This window comes from Taudactylus pleione, unplaced genomic scaffold, assembly GCF_031769625.1.
Source record: "Taudactylus pleione unplaced genomic scaffold, aTauple2 ptg000903l, whole genome shotgun sequence".
Classification (NCBI taxonomy): Eukaryota; Metazoa; Chordata; class Amphibia; order Anura; family Myobatrachidae; genus Taudactylus; species Taudactylus pleione.
This window is the reverse complement of record NW_028285304.1, coordinates 1,245,061-1,254,513: the sequence shown is the minus strand read 5'-3', so window position 1 is coordinate 1,254,513 and position 9,453 is coordinate 1,245,061.

The following is a 9,453-nucleotide window of genomic DNA, read 5'->3' as shown; positions in this document are numbered from 1 at the left end:
TAGCAGCAGTACTCCCTGCACATTATACCAGCAGTGCTCCCTGCACATTATACCAGCAGTACTCCTGCACATTATACCAGCAGTGCTCCTTTCACATTATACCAGCAGTGCTCCCTGCACATTATACCAGCAGTACTCCCTGCACATTATACCAGCAGTACTCCTGCACATTATACCAGCAGTAATCCCTGCACATTATACCAGCAGTACTCCCTACACATCAGGGCCGGATTAAGGTCTGTGGGGGCCCCTGGGCGACAAACTTGTGGGGGCCTCTATGTAACATATATATATATATATATAAAGACCTCAATATTCCAGTAACTTTACATTGTAAAGCAAATGTAATATATATATATATAATATATACATACACATACAGTATATATGGCTATATATACATTATATAAGTACACACACACATGTTTATATATATATATACTAGGGGTGTGCACCGGCCACTTTTCGTGTTTTGTGTTTTGGTTTTGGATCTGGATCTTTCTTCGTGTTTTGGATCTGGATTGGTTTTGCCAAAACCACCCTTCCGTGTTTTGGGTTCTGGGTTTTGTGTTTTGGATCTGTATTTTTTTGAAAAAAAGCATAAAAACAGCTAAAATCACAGAATTTGTAGGTTTTTCTGCTCCTATGCTATTATTAACCTCAATAACCTTAATTTCCACTCATTTCCAGTCTATTCTGAACACCTCACACCTCACAATAGTGTTTTTATGTCCAAAAGGTTGCACCGAGGTAGCTGGATGACTATGCTAAGCGACACGAGTGGGCGGCACAAACACGTGACCCATCTAGGAGTGACACTGCAGTGGCAGACAGGATGGCAGTTAGAAAAACTAGGCCCCAAACTGTACATAATGCAAAGAAAAAAAGAGGTGCAAGATGGAATTGTCCTTGGGCCCTCCCACCCACCCTTATGTTGTATAAACAGGACATGCACACTTTAACAAATCAATCATTTCAGCGCCAGGGTCTGCCACACAACTGTGGCTGAAATGATTGGTTCGTTTGGGCCCCCACAAAACAAGCTGGCAATTAATGTGTCCCTGCACAAACTGGCTCTACGGAGGCAAGATGTCATCCTCATCCTCCTCATCCACCGATTCCTCACCCTCTTCAGTGTGTACATCCTCATCCTCACAAAGTATTAACTCGTCCCCACTTGAATCCACCACCACAGGTCCCTCTGTACCTTCTGGAGGCTGGTCTCCCTGGAAGAGCTGATAATTCATTTTGATGAACATCATCTTCTCCACATTCTGTGGAAGCAACCTCCTACGCCTTTCGCTGACAAGGTTCCCGGCTGCACTAAACACTCTTTCGGAGTACACACTGGAGGGGGGGCAACTCAGGTAAAATAGAGCCAGTTTGTACAGGGGCCTCCAAATTGCCTCTTTTTCCTGCCAGTACAGGTATGGACTGTCTGACATGCCTACTTGGATGCTGTCACCGATGTAATCCTCCACCATTCTGTCAATGGTGACAGTATCATATGCAGTGACAGTAGACATGTCAGAAATTGTTGCCAGGTCCTTCAGTCCGGACCAGATGTCCAAACTTGGTCCTGCCTGCCCTGCATCACCGCCAGCGGGTTGCTTAGGATACCTAAGTTTTTTCCTGGCAGCCCCAGTTGCGGGAGAAAATGAAGAAGGAGCCGTTGACGTGTCACGTTCCGCTTCAGCTGACAGTGTGTTCACCAGCAGGTCTTTGCACCTCTGCAGGCTTGTGTCGGCCGGAAAGAGAGACACCACATAGGCTTTAAACCTAGGATCGAGCACGGTGGCCAAAATGTAGTGGTCTGATTTCAACAGATTGACCACCCTGGAATCCTGGCAAAGCGAATGAAGGGCTTCATCCACAAGTCCCACATGCCGAGCGGAATCGCTCCGTCTTAGCTCCTCCTTCACTTTCTCCAGCTGCTTCTGCAAAAGCCTGATGAGGGGAATGACCTGACTCAAGCTGGCAGTGTCTGAACTGACTTCACGTGTGGCAAGTTCGAAGGGCTGAAGAACCTTGCACAACACGGAAATCATTCTCCACTGCGCTTGAGTCAGGTGCATACCCCCTCCTTTGCCTATGTCATAGGTGGATGTATAGGCTTGTATGGCCTTTTGCTGCTCCTCCATCCTCTGAAGCATATAGAGGGTTGAGTTCCACCGCGTCACAACCTCTTGCTTCAGGTGATGGCGGGGCAGGTTCAAGAGTGTTTGCTGGCGCTCCAGTCTTCGGCACGCAGTCGCTGAATGGCGAAAGTGGCCAGAAATTTTTCGGGCCACCCAAAGCGTCTCCTGCACGCCCCTGTCGCTTTTCAGAAAATTCTGCACCACCAAGTTTATTGTGTGAGCAAAACATGGGACGTGCTGGAATTTGCCCAGATGTAATGCCCGCACAATATTGGTGGCGTTGTCAGATATCACAAATCCCCAGGAGAGTCTAAGTGGGGTAAGCCACTGGGCGATGATTTCCCTCAGTTTCTCTAAGAGGTTGTCGGCGGTGTGCCTCTTACTGAAACCGGTGATACACAGCGTAGCCTGCCTTGTAACGAGCTGGCGTTTCTGAGATGCTGCTACTGGTGACGCTGCTGCTGTTGCTGCGTAAGGTGATACATCTACCCAGTGGGCTGTCACAGTCATATAGTCCTTAGTCTGCCCTGTTCCACTTGTCCACATGTCCGTGGTTAAGTGGACATTGTGTACAACGGCATTTTTCAGGACACTGAGGACACTTTTTCTGACGTTTCTGTACAGTCTCGGTATCGCCTGCCTAGTGAAGTGGAATCTAGACGGGATTTGGAACCGGGGACACACTACCTCCATCAATTGTCTAAATCCCACTGCACTAATGGCGGATACCGGACGCACGTCTAACACCAACATAGCAGTCAAGGCCTCAGTTATACGTTTTGCTTCAGGATGACTGCTGTCGTACTTCATCCTCCTCGCTAAGGACTGTTGGAGGGTCAATTGTTTAGTAAAAGTAGTGGTGTTCCTACTTCCTCTCTGGGATGATGAACGACTCCCAGCAGCAGCAGCGGCAGCAGTAGGCGTAGCAATGCAGGATCCTCCGGAGGAATCCCGGATAGGAGAGTCAGTCATGCCAGTGATATGGCCTGCAGGACTACTTCCGATCCTGACTAAGGAGGAAATTGACGAGGAGGGAGTTGACGGTGTGGTTTGCAGGCGCTTGGATACAACAGGACAACGGGATTTAGGTGTCCCTGGACTGCTTACGGTCTGAGCCAAAGTTTCTGAACTTGACAGTAACTTTTTATGAACGCGCTGCAGGTGCCGTATAAGGGAGGATGTTCCTAGGTGGTTGACGTCCCTACCCCTACTTATTTCACCTTTACATATGGTACATATGGCAAGACAGTTGTTGTCCGGATTTGGATAGAAATATTGCCAGACCAAAGAGGTGGAATGTTTGGTCTTCTGCCCAGGCATGACCGTGATGGGCTTTTTCATCCCACGGACAACAACTGTCTCCCCCGGAGCCTGATTTAAACAAACCACATCACCATCAGAATCCTCCTCGCCAACTTCCTCCTCAGCGCCAGCTACACCAGTATCCTCATCCTGTTGTACTTCAACAGTGACATCTTCAATTTGCATATCAGCAAGTGGACTGTGGGTGCTCCTTTCAGCACTTGCAGGGGGCGTGCAAATGGTGGAAAGAGCCACCTCTTCCCGTCCAGTGCTGGGAAGGTCAGGCATCGCAACCACCACCACACTTGGACTCTCCTTGGGGATTTGTGATATCTTCTTAGAAAGCACAGTTCTTCGCTGTGCTTTTGCCAGCTTAACTCTTTTGATTTTTTTAGTGGGAGGAGTGCTTCCATCGTCATGTGAAGCTGAACCACTAGTCATGAACATACTAGGGATCGACCTTAGCCGTTCCTTGCCACTCCGTGTCGTAAATGGCATATTGGCAAGTTTACGTTTCTCTTCAGCTGATTTAAATGTCTTTTTCAAGGTCATTTTCCTGAACTTTGCCATTTGGGATTGTATGTGCCCTCTACTATGACATTGGGCATCGGCCTTGGCAGACGACGTTGATGGCATGTTATCGTCTATGTCATGACTAGTGGCAGCAGCTTCAGCACTAGGAGGAAGTGGTTCTTGATCTTTCTCTATTTTATTTTTATCGGAGAAAGTTTGGTCCTCCATTTATGTTATATCGATTTGATATATACGTGCGGCTAAACACAGAAAATAATTTTTTTTTTGGTTTGGACTGGAGTGTACTTTGTGGGTTACAGCACCCTTTAACGGTCAAGCCAGCCGGCCCTTTACTTATGACACAGGCGCACTCTTGGCACTACTTTGTTGATGCACGTGCGGCTACTGCGCACACAATTCACAAACACAGAAAATAATTTTTTTTTGGTTTGGACTGGAGTGTACTTTGGGGGTTACAGCACCCTTTAACGGTCAAGCCAGCCGGCCCTTTACTTATGACACAGGCGCACGCTTGGCACTACTTTGTTGATGCACGTGCGGCTACTGCGCACACAATTCACAAACACAGAAAATAATTTTTTTTTGGTTTGGACTGGAGTGTACTTTCAGGGGTTACAGCACCCTTTAACGGTCAAGCCAGCCGGCCCTTTACTTATGACACAGGCGCACGCTTGGCACTACTTTGTTGATGCACGTGCGGCTACTGCGCACACAATTCACAAACACAGAAAATAATTTTTTTTTGGTTTGGACTGGAGTGTACTTTCGGGGGTTACAGCACCCTTTAACGGTCAAGCCAGCCGGCCCTTTACTTATGACACAGGCGCACTCTTGGCACTACTTTGTTGATGCACGTGCGGCTACTGCGCACACAATTCACAAACACAGAAAATAATTTTTTTTTAGGTTTGGACTGGAGTGTACTTTCGGGGGTTACAGCACCCTTTAACGGTCAAGCCAGCCGGCCCTTTACTTATGACACAGGCGCACGCTTGGCACTACTTTGTTGATGCACGTGCGGCTACTGCGCACACAATTCACAAACACAGAAAATAATTTTTTTTTAGGTTTGGACTGGAGTGTACTTTCGGGGGTTACAGCACCCTTAACGGTCAAGCCAGCCGGCCCTTTACTTATGACACAGGCGCACGCTTGGCACTACTTTGTTGATGCACGTGCGGCTACTGCGCACACAATTCACAAACACAGAAAATAATTTTTTTTTTGGTTTGGACTGGAGTGTACTTTCGGGGGTTACAGCACCCTTAACGGTCAAGCCAGCCGGCCCTTTACTTATGACACAGGCGCACGTTTGGCACTACTTTGTTGATGCACGTGCGGCTACTGCGCACACAATTCACAAACACAGAAAATAATTTTTTTTTTGGTTTGGACTGGAGTGTACTTTGGGGGTTACAGCACCCTTTAACGGTCAAGCCAGCCGGCCCTTTACTTATGACACAGGCGCACGCTTGGCACTACTTTGTTGATGCACGTGCGGCTACTGCGCACACAATTCACAAACACAGAAAATAATTTTTTTTTTGGTTTGGACTGGAGTGTACTTTCGGGGGTTACAGCACCCTTAACGGTCAAGCCAGCCGGCCCTTTACTTATGACACAGGCGCACGCTTGGCACTACTTTGTTGATGCACGTGCGGCTACTGCGCACACAATTCACAAACACAGAAAATAATTTTTTTTTTGGTTTGGACTGGAGTGTACTTTCGGGGGTTACAGCACCCTTAACGGTCAAGCCAGCCGGCCCTTTACTTATGACACAGGCGCACGCTTGGCACTACTTTGTTGATACACGTGCGGCTACTGCGCACACAATTCACAAACACAGAAAATAATTTTTTTTTTGGTTTGGACTGGAGTGTACTTTCGGGGGTTACAGCACCCTTAACGGTCAAGCCAGCCGGCCCTTTACTTATGACACAGGCGCACGCTTGGCACTACTTTGTTGATGCACGTGCGGCTACTGCGCACACAATTCACAAACACAGAAAATAATTTTTTTTTGGTTTGGACTGGAGTGTACTTTCGGGGGTTACAGCACCCTTTAACGGTCAAGCCAGCCGGCCCTTTACTTATGACACAGGCGCACGCTTGGCACTACTTTGTTGATGCACGTGCGGCTACTGCGCACACAATTCACAAACAGAAAATATATTATTTTTTTAGCACTTGGGGGGAGCACCCCTGATGGACAGAGCACCCCCTGGACAACACTACAGCACTCCTTTAGGACTGGGACACTGCACAGGACTTTGGAGTGGACACAGCCCCTATGGAGAACTGACTGCACAACACAGTCCAGCCAGCCCCTATGGACTTTGAAGTAGTGGACACAGCCCCTATTAACAACAGCAGCACAGCACAACACAGCCAGCCCCTATGGACTTTGAAGTAGTGGACAACAGCAGCACTACACTACACTACACTACACAGCCCTAACTCCCACCCTCCCTCTTCACTGTCCACAGCCGAGTGAGAAAATGGCGCCGACGTGGGTACCTTATATAGGATCCAAAACCCGCGAGACTCGGAAGGCGGGATGATGACGTTTTGCCTCGATTTCAGATCCGAGTCAGGCGGGAAAAGTCGAGCCTGACTCGGATCGGACTCGGATCGGGGGGGCTCGGGGGGGTTCGGATTTCAGAAATCCGAACCCGCTCACCCCTAATATATACACACACACACACACACATTATGTGTGTGTGTATATACACACTGTATATATAGCTATATATAATGTATATATAGCCATATATACTGTGTGTGTGTGTATATATATATATATATATATATATACACACAAACATACACACACACACTAAGGGCTACAGTACTTGCCCGCCAGCGCTCTGCACCGCTGAGGTGCACAGGTGCACCAAGAGGGAACCATGAGGGCCTGAGTCAAGTCGACAACTCTTCTTTATGTTGGAGCCTCGGCTCCCTCTGTCTGTCACTGACTGCGGCCACCGAGGAGCTTCCTACAGTCAGAGTCTCGCGAGATGATGACGTCAAATCTCGCGAGACTCTGACTGTAGGAAGCTCCTCGGCGGCTGCTGTTAGGGATTGGGAACAGCTGAGCCGCCGACGGACAATAGCTGCGCCGGCGCCGGAGACAGTGCCGGCGCCAGTGTTAGTAGCAGCGGTGACTGGGCAGTGTGTGGGGGCCCCTTATGTGTGGGGGCCCCTGGACGACCGCCCCCTTCGCCCTCCCTATAATCCGGCCCTGCTGCACATTATACCAGCAGTGCTCCCTTCACATTATACCAGCAGTGCTCCCTACACATTATACCAGCAGTGCTCCCTACACATTATACCAGCAGTACTCCCTACATATTATACCAGCAGTGCTCCCTTCACATTATACCAGCAGTGCTCCCTTCACATTATACCAGCAGTACTCCCTGCACATTATACCAGCAGTACTCCCTGCACATTATACCAGCAGTACTCCCTGCACATTATACCAGCAGTGCTCCCTACACATTATACCAGCAGTACTCCCTGCACATTATACCAGCAGTACTCCTTACACATTATACCAGCAGTACTCCCTGCACATTATACCAGCAGTACTCCCTGCACATTATACCAGCAGTACTCTCTGTACATTATACCAGCAGTACTCTCAGCACATTATACCAGCAGTGCTCCTTTCACATTATACCAGCAGTGCTCCCTTCACATTATACCAGCAGTACTCCCTTCACATTATACCAGCAGTACTCCCTGCACATTATACCAGCAGTACTCCCTGCACATTATACCAGCAGTGCTCCCTACACATTATACCAGCAGTACTCCCTACACATTATACCAGCAGTGCTCCCTTCACATTATACCAGCAGTGCTCCCTACACATTATACCAGCAGTGCTCCCTACACATTATACCAGCAGTACTCCCTACATATTATACCAGCAGTGCTCCCTTCACATTATACCAGCAGTGCTCCCTTCACATTATACCAGCAGTACTCCCTGCACATTATACCAGCAGTACTCCCTGCACATTATACCAGCAGTACTCCCTGCACATTATACCAGCAGTGCTCCCTACACATTATACCAGCAGTACTCCCTGCACATTATACCAGCAGTACTCCTTACACATTATACCAGCAGTACTCCCTGCACATTATACCAGCAGTACTCTCTGCACATTATACCAGCAGTACTCTCAGCACATTATACCAGCAGTGCTCCTTTCACATTATACCAGCAGTGCTCCCTTCACATTATACCAGCAGTACTCCCTGCACATTATACCAGCAGTGCTCCCTGCACATTATACCAGCAGTGCTCCCTGCACATTATACCAGCAGTACTCCCTGCACATTATATCAGCAGTACTCCCTGCACATTATACCAGCAGTACTGCCTGCACATTATACCAGCAGTACTCCCTGCACATTATGCCAGCAGTAATCCCTGCACATTATACCAGCAGTACTCCCTGCACATTATACCAGCAGTACTTCCTAAACATTATACCAGCAGTACTCCCTGCACATTATACCAGCAGTACTCCCTGCACATTATACCAGCAGTGCTCCCTACACATTATACCAGCAGTGCTCCCTGCACATTATACCAGCAGTGCTCCTTGCAAATTATACCAGGAGTACTCCCTACACATTATACCAGCAGCACTCCCTACACATTATACCAGCAGCACTCCCTACACATTATACCAGCAGCGCTCCCTGCACATTATACCAGCAGTGCTCTCTGCACATTATACCAGCAGTACTCTCTGCACATTATACCAGCAGTGCTCCCTGCACATTATACCAGCAGTGCTCCCTGCACATTATACCAGCAGTGCTCCCTACACATTATACCTGCAGTACTCCCTGCACATTATACCAGCAGTGCTCCCTGCACATTATACCAGCAGTGCTCCCTGCACATACCAGCAGTGCTCCCTACACATTATACCTGCAGTACTCCCTGCACATTATACCAGCAGTGCTCCCTGCACATTATACCAGCAGTACTCCATGCACATTATGCCAGCAGCACATTATACCAGCAGTACTCCCTACACATTATACCAGCAGCGCTCCCTGCACATTATACCAGCAGTGCTCTCTGCACATTATACCAGCAGTACTCTCTGCACATTATACCAGCAGTGCTCCCTGCACATTATACCAGCAGTGCTCCCTGCACATACCAGCAGTGCTCCCTACACATTATACCTGCAGTACTCCCTGCACATTATACCAGCAGTGCTCCCTGCACATTATACCAGCAGTACTCCATGCACATTATGCCAGCAGCACATTATACCAGCAGTACTCCCTACACATTATACCAGCAGCGCTCCCTGCACTGGGCAGTGTGTGGGGGCCCCTTATGTGTGGGGGCCCCTGGACGACCGCCCCCTTCGCCCTCCCTATAATCCGGCCCTGCTGCACATTATACCAGCAGTGCTCCCTTCACATTATACCAGCAGTG